Source organism: Ovis aries, chromosome X, assembly GCF_016772045.2.
Source record: "Ovis aries strain OAR_USU_Benz2616 breed Rambouillet chromosome X, ARS-UI_Ramb_v3.0, whole genome shotgun sequence".
Taxonomy (NCBI): Eukaryota; Metazoa; Chordata; class Mammalia; order Artiodactyla; family Bovidae; genus Ovis; species Ovis aries.
Genome location: NC_056080.1, coordinates 53,270,412 through 53,287,281, shown reverse-complemented (window position 1 = coordinate 53,287,281; position 16,870 = coordinate 53,270,412).

Here is a 16,870-nt window from a genome sequence, read left to right as displayed (position 1 = left end):
GTACACTCAGAGCTTTAAACCCACAACATCTCACTGCAAATACATAAGTGGTGACTGTTACCTGTCACATAATCTCTGTGTCTGTATCACCTGGCACAAGGGAGGCCGTGCAACCGGCACTCAGTAAACATGTTCAGGATTGGATTAGAGAGAAATCTTGCCAAAGTTTGGGAGAGTAACACATAGGAAATCACCTCCCAGACTGAATCTGTGGCCAATAACTTTTAATTGAGGTTCCTTTCTCCTCTCTAAATAAGGTTCTTTCCTTGTCTTAAAAAAAGAAAGAAAGGAAGAAAAAGGATGTGCTGCTGTTCAGTCATTCAGTCGCATCTGACTCTGCGACCCCATGGACTGCAACACGCCAGGCTCTCCAGGAGCTTGCTCAAACTCATGTCCACTGAGTCAGTGATGCCATCCAACCAGCTCGTCCTTGGCCATCTGCTTCTCCTCCCGTCTTCAATCTTTCCCAGCATCAGGGCAATGAGTCAGCTCTTCCTATCAGGTGGCCACAGTATTGGAGCTTCAGCTTCAGCATCAGTCCTTCCAATGAATATTCAGGACTCATTTCCTTTCAGATTGACTCGTTTGATCTCCTTGCAGTCCAAGGGACTCTCAAGAATCTTCTCCAATGCCACAGTTCAAAAGCATCAATTCTTCAGCACTCAGCTTTCTTTATGGTCCAATTCTCACATTCATACATGACTACTGGAAAAACCATAGCTTTGACTAGACGGACCTTTGATGGCAAAGTAATGTCTCTGATTTTTAATACGCTGTCTAGGCTTGTCATAGCCTTTCTTCCAAGGAGCAAGCATCTTTTAATTTCATGGCTGCCCTCACCATCTGCAGTGATTTTGGAGCCCAAGAAAATAAAGTCTGTCACTGTTTTGTTTCCCTGTCTCTTTGCTATGAAGTGATGGGACTGTGTGCCATGATCTTCGTTTTTTGAATGTTGAGTTTGAAGTCAGCTTTTCACTCTCCTCTTTCACTTTCATCAAGAGGCTCCTTAGTTCCTCTTCACTTCCTGCCAAAAGGGTGGTGTCACCTGCATATCTGAGGTTATTGCCACTTCTCCTGGCAATCTTGATTCCAGCTTGTGATTCATCCAGCCTGGCATTTTGCATGGAATACTCTGCATATAAGTTAAATAAGCAGGGTGACAATATACAACCTTGGTGCACTGCTTTCTCAATTTGGAACCAGTCTGTTGTTCCACGTCTGGTTCTAACTGTTGCTTCTTGACCTGCATCCAGATTTCTCAGCAGGCAGGTAAGGTGGACTGGTATTCCCACCTCTTTAAGAATTTTTCCAGTTTGTTGTGATCCACACAGTCAAAGGCTTTACTGTAGTCAGTGAAGCAGATGTAGATGTTTTTCTGGAATTCTCTTGCTTTTATATGATCCAGTGGAAGTTGGCAATTTGATCTCTGGTTCCTCTGCCTTTCCTAAATCCAGCTTGAACATCTGGAAGTTCTCACTTCATGTACTGTTAAAGCCTCTCTGGGAGAATTTTGAGCATTACTTTCCTAGTGTGTGAGATGAGTGCAGTTGCGCAGTAGTTTGAACATTCTTTGGCATTGCCTTTCTTTGAGATTGGAATGAAAACTGACCTCTTCCAGTCCCGTGGCCACTGCTGAGTTTTCAAAATTTGCTGGCATATTGAGTGCAGCACATTCATAGCATCATCGTTTAGGACTTGAAATAGCTCAGCTGGAATTCCATCACCTCCACTATCTTTGTTCATAGCGCAACTTCCTAAGGCCCACTTGACTTTGCACTCCAGGATATCTGACTCTAGGTGGGTGATCACTCTCGTGGTTATCTGGGACATTATGATCTCTTTGTATCTTTCTTCTGTGTGTTCTTGCCACTTATTATTACTTTCTGCTTGTTAGGCCCATACTATTTCTGTCCTTTCTTGTGCCCATCTTTGCATGAAATATCCCCCCCGCCCCCCGATATCTCTAGTTTTCTTGAAGAGATCTCTAATCTTTCCCATTCTATTCTTTTCCTCTTTTTCTTTGCTTTGATCTCTTAGGAAGACTGTCTTATCGCTCCTTGCTGTTCTTTTGGAACTCTGAATTCAGATGGGCATATCTCTCCCTTTCTCCTCTGCATTTCACTTTTCTTCTCTCAGCTATTTGTAAGGCCTCCTCAGACAACCATTTTGCCTTTTTGCATTTCTTTTTCTTGGGGGTGGTTTTGATCACCCCTTCCCATACAATGCTACAAACCTCCACCCATAGTTCTTCAGGCACACTGTCTATCAGATCTAATCCCTTGAATCTATTTGTCACTTCCACTGTATAATCATAAGGGATTTGATTTAGGTCAAACGTGGATGGTCTAGTGGTTTTCCCTACTTTCTTCAAGTTAAGTCTGACTTTGGTAATAAGGAGTTCATGGTCTGAGCCACAGTCAGCTCCTGGTCTTGTTTTTGTTGACTGTATAGAGCTTCTCCATCTTCGGCTGCAAAGAATAGAATCAATCTGATTTCGGTATTGGCCATCTGGTGATGTCCATGTTTAGTGTTGTCTCTTGTGTTGTTGGAAGAGGGTGTTTTGCTATGTGCTAAGTGCATTCTCTTGGCAAAACTGTTCGCTTTTGCCCTGCTTCATTTTGTACTCCAAGGCCAAACTTGCCTGTTACTCCAGGTATCTCTTGACTTCCTACTTTTGCATTCCAGTACCCTATGATGAAAAGGACATCTTTTTGGGTGTTAGGTCTAGAAGGTCTTGTAGGTCTTCATAGAACCGTTCAACTTCAGCTTCTTCAGCATTAGTGGTTGGGACATAGACTTGGGTTACCGTGATATTGAGTGGTTTGCCATGGAAACGACTAGAGTTCAATCTGTCGTTTTTCAGATTGCACCCAAGTACTGTAGTCTGAGCTCTTTTGTTGACTATGAGGGATGCTCCATTTCTTCTAAGGGATTCTTGCCCACGGTGGTAGATATAATGGCCATCTGAATTAAATTTGCCCTTTCCAGGTCATTTTAGTTTGCTGGTTCCTAAAACGTCAATGTTCACTCTTGCCATCTCCTGTTTGTTCATAATTTACCTTGATTTTACCATAATTTACCTTGATTCGTCGACCCAACATTCCAGGTTCCTATGCAATATTGTTCTTTACAGCATCGGACTTTACTTTCACCACCACACACCACCAGGATGTGAGTTGGTGAAGAAAATCCGAGGTGGTGGACAACTTAAGCCCATTTGTTTCTCCATGTGGAGTGAGTGACCGTAGCTGAGGAAAAGAGGGGTCATGAGGGGTTAAGCTAGGGAAACTCACTTTTATTGGTTCTGTTCTTCCCATCCAAACAAGTGTCAGTGTCCTTAACACCTTACCTCCTAGAATCAGGACTTAATGTAGTTGTGGGGCCTGAGACTCTCAAGGTGTTTTTTGAGATAGGGCTGTCTCCTACTACATTACGTGAAACTGATGAAGAGAATTAAGAGTCTAAAAAAGAAAAAAAGAAAAGAAAGGTTGGTGCCTGCCCTACAGTGGGTGGAGCTGGGCGTTGTCCTTCTGGTGTCAGGGGGTGTGATTTGGGGTGGCTGTGAGCCTAGTATGACTTTAGGCAGCCTGTTTGATGATGGGTGTGGCTGTGTTCCTGTCTTACTGATTGTTTGGCCTGAGGCATTCCAGCACTGGAGCCTGTAGACTCTTAGGTGGGGCTGGGTCTTGATGCCAAAATGGGAACCCCCAGGAGAGCTCGCACCAATTAATATTCCCTGGGGTTGTTGCTACCAGTTTCCTTGCCCCTGTAGTGAGCTACAGCCAAACCTCTCATCCCCAGGAGACCTTCCAAGACCCCTAGGTAGGTTTAGCTCAGGTTCCTATGGAGGTACTGCTTTGTGCTGGCCCCCAGTGTACGTGAAACCTTGTGCACACCCTCCAAGAGTGGAGTCTCTGTTTATACTCTGGGGATTCTTCGTCTCAGTGCGCAACCCTCAGGCTGTATTGGAAGGCTATTTTCATGTGAGAACCTCCCTGTGTAGCCTGTGTGGTTTTAGTTTTATAGATTTAGATTTAGATTTTTTTTTTTCCTTTTTGGTGTGAGGGCTGTTTTTAGTATGGATGACTGTCACCTCTTTCCTCAGTATATGCTGGCTGGTATCCCCTTGATAGGAGGTTTAACTGGTGTTGTGGGGACCATAGCCTGCCATGGATATTGAGCAAAGCCTCCCCTTTGTTCTGCGGTTGTCACTGACTTGTCAGGGGTGGGGGTCTGTTTCTTAATTGTTGGAATAGAGGCCCCCAGATCCATTTCTTAGCTGTGTTTCTGATGAGCGCAAGGTAGGTGGGATTGGAACACTCCCACTGGGAGAGAAGCCACTGAGTATTCCTCTTCTGGAGCTGTTCACCAATGAGTGTGCTCTGTTGTGTCCCCATTCCCTTGTGGTGCAGGCTCATAAAGTACACTGTTGTTGGCACTGCTTGCAGTCCCACCTTAACTGTGGGTAAGAAGGCAATTTGCCCTGGTGAAACTCAGGCATTGTTTTCACCAGGCCACTGATGTAGATCCACTGAGGTCAGGTCCCAGGACTGCAGCAGTCATTCACCTGGATCCTCTGTGGGAGCTATAGAGGCTGCTTAGACTCTGGCCTGGCCCAACCCCTGTGTGTGTGTCCACAAAGCCCATAGCTGCTAAAGCCCAACCTGTTCCAGTGGCAAGAACAGTTGTTGTCTGTTTGGATGTTCTGCAGGCACTGAATTTGCAAAGTTGTCAGCGGAGGTGTAAATCCATGGTTTGTGCAGCCATGAGGAGAGATTTCGGCTCTTCTTCCTTAAGTCATATGGCCCCTGGGGCACAGCTGTGGTTTCAAACCCCGCCTCTGTATGTGAGTCACCTACCTGTGTCTGCTCCCGAGACTGCCAGAGCACATGAGCCCACCTAGGCAGGAAGCAGCTGAGGTGGTGATTGGGGCCAGTGGGCCACCCAGGCAGGGAAGGGTCGGAGGAGGCAGCAGCCAGGCAGGCGGCATGTGAGACTGCTCCAGCAGGAGCCCTCCCTAGTGTCTAAGGAGGCAGGGGCTGGTACATGATGAGAGGCTGCAACAGTGGCCCTGCCCTTTGCACGTCACTCAACAGCGGTGTTTTGCTTCCATGGTGGTCTGGGGTCCTGACAGGAGCATTCCTGGCTGCAGAGCTCCTCACTCTTGTCCCCTCAGGCCGTCTCCTCACAGCCAATAACAGTCACCTCCCTGGATCTGCTCTCGAAACCCCATGTCCCAGCACCCATTTGCACCAGCAGGCACCTGTCTCAGGCTAGGGCACACAGGGCTGTGAGAGGAACCAACTGTGTAGGTCTTACCCTGTCCTGCCTGACACAGACCTGTTGTTGTGCTCGCCTCTGAGACCTCACTGCTCCCCTTCTGACCCAGTTGATCCGCCCACCGGTGATGGGACTTTCCTGGATGTGTGAACCTCTCCTCTCCTTCAGCTCCCTCCCCAGGGGCACTGGTCCCATCCTACTTCCTCTCCTCTTCCTTTACCTTCTTCTTTCTTTCATTCTGCCCAGTTACACGGGGACTTTTCTTGCAACTAGAGAAAGAAGAACAAACAAAACCCAATATTAGTAGAAGGAAAGAAAGAAAGATCAGAGCAGAAGTAACTGACATAGAGACAAAACACACACACACACACACACACACAATAGCAAAGGTCACTGAAACTAAATGCTGGTTCTTTGAGATGATAAACAAAATTGATAAAGCTTTAGCCAGACTCATCTAGAAAAAAAAGGAGAGGACTCAAATTAATAAAATTAGAAACGAAAGGGGAGAAATTACCACTGACACCGCAGAAACACAAAGGATCATAAGGGACTACTACAAGCAACTATACGCCAATAAAATGAACAACCTAGAAGAAATGGGCAAATTCTTAGAAAGGTATAACCTTCCAAGACTGAACCCAGAACAAATGGAAATTATGAACAGACCAATCACAAGATCTTAAATTGAAACATATTTTAAAACTTCCAACAAACAAAAGAGGACTTCACAGGCAAATTTTATCAAACATTTAAAGAAGAGGTTTAACATGTATCCTTCTGAAACTCTTCCAGGAAGTTGCAGAGGAAGGAGGACCATTCCCAAGCTCATTCTATGAAGCCACCATCACCCTGGTACCAAAACCAGACAATAATTTCACACAAAAGCAAAATTACAGACCAGTGTCACTGACGAATATAGACACAGAATTCTCAACAAAATACTAGCAAACCAAAGCCAATAGCACAGTAAAACAATCACATAACATGATCATGTGGAATTTATACCAGGGATGCAAGAATTCTTTGATATATGCAAATCAGACACCACAGTAACAAAGTGAAGGAGAAAAAAACGTGATCATCTCAATAGATGCAGAAAATGCTTTAGACAATTCAGCATCCATTTAGGTTAAAAAAAAAAAAATTCTTCAGAATGTGGGCATAGAGGGAAACTACCTCAACATATTAAAGGCCATAAATGACAAACCCATAGCAAACATCATTCTCAGAGGTGAAAAACAGAAATAATTTCTTCCAAGATCAGGAACAAGACAGGGATGTCCACTCTTGCCACTTTTACTCATTATGGTTTTGGAAGTCCTAGCCATGACAATCAGAGAAGAAAAAGAAATGCAAGGAATTCACAGTGGGAAAGAAGAAGAAAAAATGTCATTGTTTGCAGATGACATGATACTATACATAGAAAATCTTAAACGTGCTAGCAGAAAACTACTAGAGCTCATTGACGAATTTGGTAAAGTTGCAAGATACAAAGTTAATACACAGAAATCCCTTGCATTACTATACACTAATAGCAAAAGATCAGAAAGAGAAATTAAGGAAACAATCCCATTTACCATCATATCAAAAAGAATAAAAATACCTAGGAATAAACCTACCTAAGGAAGCAAAAGGCAATGGCACCCCACTCCAGTACTCTTGCCTGGAAAATCCCATGGACGGGGGAGCCTGGTGGGCTGCAGTCCATGCGGTCGCAAAGAGTCGGACATGACTGAGCGACTTCACTTTCCCTTTTCACTTTCATGCATTGGAGAAGGAGATGGCAACCCACTCCAGTGTTCTTGCCTGGAGAATCCCAGGGACGGCAGAGCCTGGTGGGCTTGCCATCTATGGGGTCGCACAGAGTCGGACACAACTGAAGTGACTTAGCAGCAGCAAGGAAGCAAAAACCTGTTCTTAGTAAACGACAAGATTCTGATGAAAGAAATCAAAGATGACACAAACATATGGAGAGATATAACATGTTTCTGCATTGGAAAAATCAATATTGTGAAAATGACTCTACCATCTAAAGGATTCCTGTCAAACTACAAGTGGTATTTTTCACAGAATTAGAATAAAAAAATTTGAAATAGGTATGGATACACAAAAGACCTCAAATAGCCAAAGCGATCTTGGGAAAGAAAAACGGAGGTGGAGGAATCAGGCGCCCTGGCTTCAGACTATATGACAAAGCTACAGTAATCAAAACACTATGGCACTGGCACAAAAACAGAAGTGTAGATCAATGGAACCAGATAGAAAGTTCAGACATGAACTCACGCACCTATGGTCACCTAATCTATGACATCTAACCTAACACCTGGACTTTGAAAGCATACCACGCCTTCATCCTCTTCGGCTGCCGGCTGCTGGGAAAGTGCAGCCCCACAGATGAATCTCAAACACATTTTTTCCAAAATTACAATCGCCACTGAACAGCCGTCGACAGGAGAATGTTGGATCTCAGCAAAAAAAAAAAAAAAAGTATACCTCACGTCCAAGGGCAAAGGAAAAGCCCCAGCAAGACGGTAGGAGGGGGTGAAATTGCATTTAGAAACAAACTCCATACCTGCCAGAAACACTCGGAGGGCTCAAATAAAACGTTTTGCACACCAGGAGACTCCACAGAGACTGAGCTAGACCTGCCCTTGAGTGTTTGAGTGTCTCCTGTGGAGGTATGGGTCAGCAGTGGCCTGCTGCAGGGGCAGGGGCTCTGGGTGCAGCAGATTTGGGTAGGGCATAGGCACTCGTGGAGGAGGTCGCCATTGACCCAACCATAGAGCCGCCAGAACTTACACAGGACTAGGAAAGCAGACTCCTGGAGGGCACAAACAAAACCTTGTGTGCACCAGGACCCAGGAGAAAGGAACAGTGACCCCACAAGAGACAGACCCAGACTTGGCTGTGAGCGTCCAGGAGTCTCTGGCGCAGGTGTGGGTCAGTGGTGGCCTGCTGCAGGGTCCAGGGCACTGAGTGCGGTAGTGTGTGCCTGGGACCTTTTGAAGGAGGTCGCCATTATCTTCACTACCTCCACCATAGTTTGGCCTCAGGTCAAACAACAGGGAGGGAACACAGCCCTGCTCATCATTGGAAAATTGGATTAAAGATTTACTGAGCATAGCCCTGCCCATCAGAATAAGACTCAGGTTCCCACTCAGTCAGTCTCTCCCATCAGGAAGCTCCCATAAGCCTCTTATCCTTATCCATCAGAGGGCAGACAGAATGAAAACCACAATCACAGAAAACTAATCAAACTGATCACATGGATGACAGCCTTGTGTAATTCAATGAAACCACGAGCCATGCCATGTAGGGCCACCCAAGACGGACAGGTCATGGTGGAGAGTTCTGACAAAACGTGGCCCACTGGAGAAGGGAATGGCAAACCACTTCAGTATTCTTGCCTTGAGAACCCCATGAACAGTATGAAACAGCAAAAAGATGAAAGATGAACTCCGCAGGTCAATAGGTGCCCAATATAGTACTGGAGAACAGTGGCGAAAGAGCTCCAGAGGGAATGAAGAGGCTGAGCCAAAGCAAAAACAACACCCAGTTGCGGGCGTGACTGGTGATGGAAGTAAAGTCCAATGCTGTAAGGAACAATATTGCATAGGAACCTGGAATGTTAGGTCCATGAATCAAGGTAAATTGGAAGTGGTCAAACAAAGAAGATGGCAAGAGTGAACATCGACATTTTAGGAATCAGTGAACTAAAGTAGACTGGAAAGGGTGAATTTAACACAGATGGCCATTATATCTACTACTGTGGACAAGAATCCCTTAGAAGAAATGGAGTAGCCCTCATAGTCAACAAAAGACTCCAAAATTCAGTACTTGGGTGCAATCTCATAAACGACAGAATGATCTCTGTTCGTTTCCAAGGCAAACCATTCAGTACCACAGTAATGCAAGTCTATGTCCTGACCATTGAAAGTGAAAGAAAGTGAAGTCGCTCAGTCGTGTCTGACTCTTTGCGACCCCGTGGACAGTAGCCCACCAGGCTCCTCCGTCCATGAGATTCTCCAGGCAAGAATACTGGAGTGGGTTGCCATTTCCTTCTCCAGGGGATCTTCCCGACCCAGGGATCGAACCCAGGTCTCCTGCATTGCAGGCAGACGCTTTAACCTCTGAGCCACCAAGGAAGCCCTGTTGTGACCAGTAATGCTGAAGAAGCTGAAGTTTAACGGTTCTATGAAGACCTACAAGACTTTCTAGAACTAACACCCCAAAACGATGTCCTTTTCATTATAGGGGACTGGAATGCAAAAGTAGGAAGTCAAGAGATACCTGGAGTAACAGGCAAATTTCGCCAAGGAGTACAGAATGAAGCAGGAGAAAGGTTAACAGAGTTTTGCCAAGAGAACGCACTGGTCATAGCAAACACCATCTGCCAATAACACAAGAGAAGACTCTGCACATGGACATCACCAGATGGTCAATGCTGAAGTCAGATTGATTATATTGTTTGCAGGCAAAGATGGAGAATCTCTATGCAGTCAGCAAAAACACGACTGGGAGCTGACTGTGACTCAGATCTTGAACTCCTTATTGCCAAATTCAGACTGAAATTGAAGAAATTAGGGAAAACCACTAGGCCATTCAGTTAGGACCTAAATCAAATCCCTTACAATTATACAGTGGAAGTGACAAATAGATTCAAGGGATTAGATCTGATAGACAGAGTGCCTGAAGAACTATGGACAGAGGTTCAAGACACTGTACAGGAGGCAGTGATCAAGACCATCCCCAAGAAAAAGAAATGCAAAAAGGCAAAGCGGTTGTCTGACGAGGCCTTATAAACAGCAGAGAAAAGAAGAGAAGCTAAAGGCAAAGGAGAAAAGGAAAGACATGCTCATCTGAATGCAGAGTTCCAAAGAATAGCAAGGAGAGATAAGAAAGCCTTCCTGTGATCAATGCAAAGAAATAGAGGAAGACAATAAAATGGGAAAGACTAGCGATCTCTTTAAGAAAATTAGAGATACCAAGGGAATGTTTCATGCAAAGATGGGCACGATAAAGGACAGAAATGGTATGGACCTAACAGAAGCAGAAGATATTAAGAAGAGGTGGCAAGAATACACAGAAGAACTATACAAAAAAAGATCTTTCTGCCCCAGATAACCACGATGGTGTGACCACTCACCTAGAGCCAGACATCCTGGAATGTGAAGTCAAGTGGGCCTTAGGAAGCATCACTACAAACAAAGCTAGCAGAGGTGATGGAATTCCAGTTGAGCTATTTTAAATCCTAAAAGATGATGCTGTAAAAGTGCTGCACTCAATATGCCAGCAAATTTGGAAAACTCAGCAGTGGCCACAGGACTGGAAAAGGTCAGTTTTCATTCCAGTCCCAAAGAAAAGCAATGCCAAAGATTGTTCAAACTACCACACAATTGCACTCATCTCACATGCTAGCGAAGTAATGCTCAAAATCCTCCAAGCCAGCCTTCAGCAGAATGTGAACCGTGAACTTTGAGACGTTCAAGCTGGATTTAGAAAAGGCAGAGGAACCAGAGATCAAATTGCCGACATCCGCTGGATCATAGTAAAAGCAAGAGAGTTCCAGAAAAGCATTTACTTTTGCTTTATTGACTACGCCAAAGCCTTTGACTGTGTGGATCACAACAAACTGAAGAACATTCTCAAAGAGACGGGAATACCAGATCACCTTACCTGCCTGCTGAGAAATCTGAATGCAGGTCAAGAAGCAACAGTTAGAACTGGACATGGAACAACGCACTGGTTCCAAATTGGGAAAGGAGTATGTCAAGGCTGTATATTGTCACCTTTCTTGTTTAACTTATATGTAGAGTACCTCACACGAAATGCTGGGCTGGATGAAGCACAAGCTGGAATCAAGTTTGCCGGGAGAAATGTCAATAACCTCAGATATGCAGATGACACCACCCTTATGGCAGAAAGCGGAGCAGAAGAGCCTCTTGGTGAAAGTGAAAGAGGAGAGTGAAAAAAGCTGACTTCAAACGCAACATTCAGAGAACGAACATCATGGCATCTGGTCCCATGACTTCATGGCAAATAGATGGGGAAACAATGGAAACAGCGAGAGTCTTTATTTTCTTGTGCTCCAAAATCACTGTAGATGGTGACTGCAGCGATGAAATTAAAAGACCCTTGCTCCTTGGAAGAAAAGCTATGACAAGCCTAGACAGCATATTAAAAAACAGAGACATTACTTGGCCAACAAAGGTCCGTCTAGTCAAAACTATGGTTTCTCCAGTGGTCATGTATGGATGTGAGAGTTGGACTGTGAAGAAAGCTGAGCACCAAAGAATTGATGCCTTTGAACCGTGGTGTTGGAGAAGACTCGTGAGAGTCCCTTGGACTGCAAGGAGATCAAACCAGTCCATCCTAAAGGAAATCAGTCCTGAATATTCATTGGAAGGACTGATGCTGAAGCTGAAGCTCCCATATTTTGGCCACCTGATGCGAAGAATTGACTCACTGGAAAAGACCCTGATGCTGGGAAAGATTGAAGGCAGGAGGAGAAGGGGACGACAGAGGATGAGATGGCTGGATGGCATCACCAACTCAATGGGCATGAGTTTGAGTAAGCTCCAGGAGTTGATGATGGACAGGGAAGCCCGGCGTGTTGCAGTCCATGGGGTCACAAAGAGTCAGACACGACTGAGTGACTGAACTGAATCTATGTCAATGGAGGCAATAATTTATAATGGCAAAGGGACAGTCTCTTCAATAAGTGGTGTCTGGAAAACTGGACAGCTACACGTAAATGAATGAAATGAGAACACTCCTAACACCATGCACAAAACTAAAATTTAAATTAAATGTAAAGCCGAATGCTATAAAACTCCTAGAGGAAAACAAAAGCGGAACACTCTCTGACAAATCACAGCAAGATCGTTTTCAATCCACCTCCTAGAGTAATGAAAATAAAAACAAAGATAAAGAAATGAGGCCCCGTGTGATCCAGCAATCGCACTCCTGGGCATATATGCGGAGAAAACCATAATTCCAAAAGCGACATGCAGGCCAATGTTCATCATAGTGCTGTCTAAATAGCCAGGACATGGAAGCAGACAAATGGATAAAGAATATGTGGTATGTATATACAGTGGACTATTACTCAGCCATAAAATGGAATGAAATAATGCCATTTGCAGCAACGTGCATAGACCTACAGATTGTCATACTGAGCGAAGTAAGTCAGGCAGAAAAGACAAATGTCATATGAAATTGTTTCTGTGTGGGATATTAAAAAATGATATAAATGAACTTATTTACAGAACAGAAATAGAGTCACAGATGTAGAAAACTAACTCATGGCTACTGGCGGGACAAGGGGTGAGGAGGAGGGGATACATTGGGAGATTGGGATTGATATATGCACACTACTATATATAAAATAGATAGCTAATATGGACTTACTGTATAGCACAGGGAACTCTACTCAGTACTCTGTAATGACCTATATGGGAAAATTATCTAAAAGAGAGTGGAGATGTAGGTATATGTATGACTGCTTCACTTTGCTGTACACCTGAATATAACACAACATTGTAAATCAACTATACTCCAATAAAAATTTAAGAAATAAATAAATAGATAAAAGATGTGCCCAAGAGGGAAAGAAACAAAATGACAAATGGCAGGACAACTTTGTAACATTAAAAATAAAGAAAATGTTACTAAGAGTTAATTCAAAAGAGAAGCGCTCAAGGACAAAAAGCTTTCCACCATTTCTCCTAACTACTTAAGACATGATTTTCAAAAGTTTTACTATATAAAATAAACATAGTGACCTGAATTGAAATGGGATAGTGCAGAACTAGGGAAACTAGTGATCAAGAGCACACCAATACAGATTCAATCAATATTAGAAATAGGGACAGGGCTGATAGTTAAATGGCTACCAAGGTTAAAGGCTGGAGATAAATGCAGTGACTAATAGAAGGAAACATCTAAAGGGTTTAGAGAAAACAATAGTTATTGAAGAAAGAAGTACAAGAACATAAGGATAATTTATTTCCTCAAAATAGAGAGTGCAAACAGAAAGGAAATGTTAGAGAAAAAAATCCATGATGACGAACTGTGTAAATATGGATGAATTTTCTTTCTTTCTTTCTTTCTTTCTTTCTTTCTTTCTTTCTTTCTTTCTTTCTTTCTTTCTTTCTTTCTTTCTTTCTTTCTTTCTTTCTTTCTTTGGTGAACAGAGAACGATCGGCACTGAGATATATTTCTAGTAAGGTCTCGAACTTTTGGAAGAATTTCTTTTTCCTTGGATTCAGCAGAAAGAAAATGTATTTTTAAATTCGTTTTTACAAATACAGTCTGTAGCAGGTTTTCCTAAGATGGCTCCAGAAATATTTGATTCCAGAAGACATGGAAGCAATTCCTACAATAATAAAAGGAATGACAAAAGACTATTCTGTTTAGCTAGACTGCTGTTTGTGTAAACATAAAGTTAAGTCAAGGAATCCAGCACCCATGAAGCCGCAGGGCTATTCACCACTGCAGAGATGGAGTGTGCAATATACTGTGACTGAGTGAGTGAGTGAAAGTCGCACAGTCATGCCAGACTCTTGGTGACCCCATAGACTAAAAGAGTCCGTGGGAGTCTCCAGAGCAGAATATACTGTGGTGGGTAAACTTTCCCTTCTCCAGGGGATCTTCCCAACCCAGGGATCGAACCCAGGCGTCCCTCATTGTAGGCAGCTTCTTTACCAGCTGAGCCCCCGGAGAAGCCCAAGAATACTGGAGTGGGTAACCTATCCCTTCTCCAGCAGATCTTCCCCACCCAGGAATTGAACTGGGATCTCCTGCATCACAGGCAGATTCTTTACCAGCTGAGCTACCAGGGAAGCCCTGGTATTACCAGGGAGCAATATGCTATGTACAGGTTCAAATATGGAAATAAGCTCAAACAAGAAGATACATAACAATTGCCATCGAGAGCCAATAATTTGAATCTTGACAGTACAAATTCCACATAAGCAATGTGAAGGAAGCAAAGAAATCACAGAAAACATCTTTCATATGTGAACGTGAATCCATACTATAATGTTTAATCAAGAAGATATAGTTTGATATGTAATCATAACACAATGTATATGTATATCAAATCATCACGTTGTGCATCTTAAAAACATACATTTTTGCTTTGTCAATTATGCCTCAATTAAATGGGGGAGGGGGGAAAGGATAAAGAGCGGGCTGTTTTGTGTAGTGGTACTTCAGATATGGGTATTTGTACATTAAAAAAAAAAAACACTATGTCTATTGGTAACCATACTGTACTGCATACTTAAAAGTTTGCTAAGAGTATACATCTTATGCTAAGTGTTCTTATCACAAAAATCAATGTAGTTCACTATATTAACAGAATAAAAGAGAAGAGCTAAATGAGTTCAAGAGAAGAAAAGAAAAGAAACTGTGATCTGTACTCTCCACTTAGAGAAATGCAATTCTGAGGTTTCTTGTGGCATGTGTAATTCAGTTAGGAAGCAATTTGGTTTAAAACCAATATCCTAATTTTTCAGACTAAATCATTTATATTGGTGCCCACTAAGAGACATGACCAAACAAATACATTAGAAACATAGATTTCAGTTGATGAAATTGTCAGGGACTCTTTCTGAAATGTGTGTATGGTATGTTAGCAGGTGATACATAACAAGCCATGTTTTAAATATTCTCCTTATGTTTCTAACATGTGTGTGTGTGTGTGTGTGTGTGTGTGTTTTCCTTGACAGGATGGAAGAAGAACAACAATGGGGAAATTCCAGGTTACCTCAGAATAAAAAGAAGTTAGTGGAACACACCAAACGGAGATATGTCAAGCCCATGGCACCTTATCAGACTGACAGAAAAGCAAAAACCTCTTCTTCGTGTGATATAGATCAGAAGAGATTCAAATGTGAATGCTGCTACTGCCAGAGATATATGGGGAACACTTCTGGAATCTCAACGGGGAGAAAAGCAACCTCTCATTCTTCCTCCTGGGATGAACTAATACAAGAACTTAGTAACTTGATGCTCAACTCTGGCTCCACCCAACCCCCTCTTCTACAAGAACGGGCACAGGAAAAAGAGAAGAGCCCAAAACAGAGGCAGCAGAAAAACAAAAGAATGTTTCAGAAAAGAATGCTCCTAAAAGAATGGAAAGACTAAATCTAAAACTTTCATCTTAGATCCAGAATAGAGGGGGTCAGGAAAGCCAACACTGCCAACCCCTTGGGCAGAATCCTTTTGGGAACATGGTCGGGGGAAGAACAGGATCCAGACTTGTGATGAGGAATCTTATCAGCTTGTGATCCAATCCAGCTCCAGGAATGTAGCAATCTTTCCTCTAGTAATTTTAGGACCACCTTAGGGCATGCTGGGAGGAGTTCCTCCATGGCAAGGGCAGCTAGATAACAATGGTTCTGTACTCTGCATAATACTGTCCCCATGGTGCAAGCCATCACTTGTCCTCCTTGGGTTTCCTTTCTGCCCTTACCTCGTCACCAATGATGCATAAAACATCTATGTGATGTTGTTTCTGGCTTGTTTTTAAATGCTTTCTGTCAATTTTATTGGTTGAATCCCAGAAGAAGCACTAGATCTGATGGGATATGTGTGTGGGTGTGTGTGGCTGTTGCTTTTTTGTTTCTGTTTAACATTTTTTAAATCATGGATGCACAGGAAGTTGCAAAGATAGTGCAGGAGGGTCCCAGGCACCCTTCACACAGTCTCCCCTCAAGATGCTTAATAGCTCATATATCCCCCAAGATAGTTATATCTTGCATTACTATAATACCACATCAATACCAGTAAACTGGCACTGGTACAAAGCATGTGTATGGTTCTATGTCATTTTTTCATATGTGTGGGTTTGTGTAGCCACTGCTGTAATCAAGATGCAAAACTGGTCCATCACCACAAAGATCTTCCTCCTGTTATCCTTTTATAGTCATACCCACTACCCTCCCTGGCACCATCCCTAAGTTTGGGCAACCATTATACTGTTCTCCATTGAGACGATTATGTAAAAGGAGTCATGCACTATGTGACCTTTCAGGTGGAATTCTTCCAGTCAGCATAATGCCCTTGAGGTACATACAAGCTGTGTGTGTCAAAAGTCCACTCCTTTCTACTCCTGTGTAGTAGTCTGTGGTATGGATGTGCCATAGTTCCTTTAGCCATACACGTGTTGGTGGACATTTTGGTCTCCAAATATTTTCTATTACAGATAAAGCTGCAGGGATTCCCTGGTGGCTTGGTGGTGAAGAATCTGCCTGCCAATGCAGGAGACACACAGGTTTGATCCCTGATCCAGGAAGATCTAACATGCTGAGGAGCAACTAATCCCATGCCCCACAACCATTGAGTCTGTGCCCTGGAGCCCGGGAACCAAAACTACTGAGTCTAAGTGCTGCTACTGAGTCTAACTACTGAATCCCACACACCCTAGAGCCTGTGCTCTGCAATGAGAGAAGCCACAGCAATGAGAAGCCAGTGTACCACAACTAGAGAGTAGTCTCTGCTCTCTGCAGCTAGAGAAAAGTCCATGCAGCAACAAAGACTCGGTACAGTCAAAACCAAATACACAAATATATTTATATAA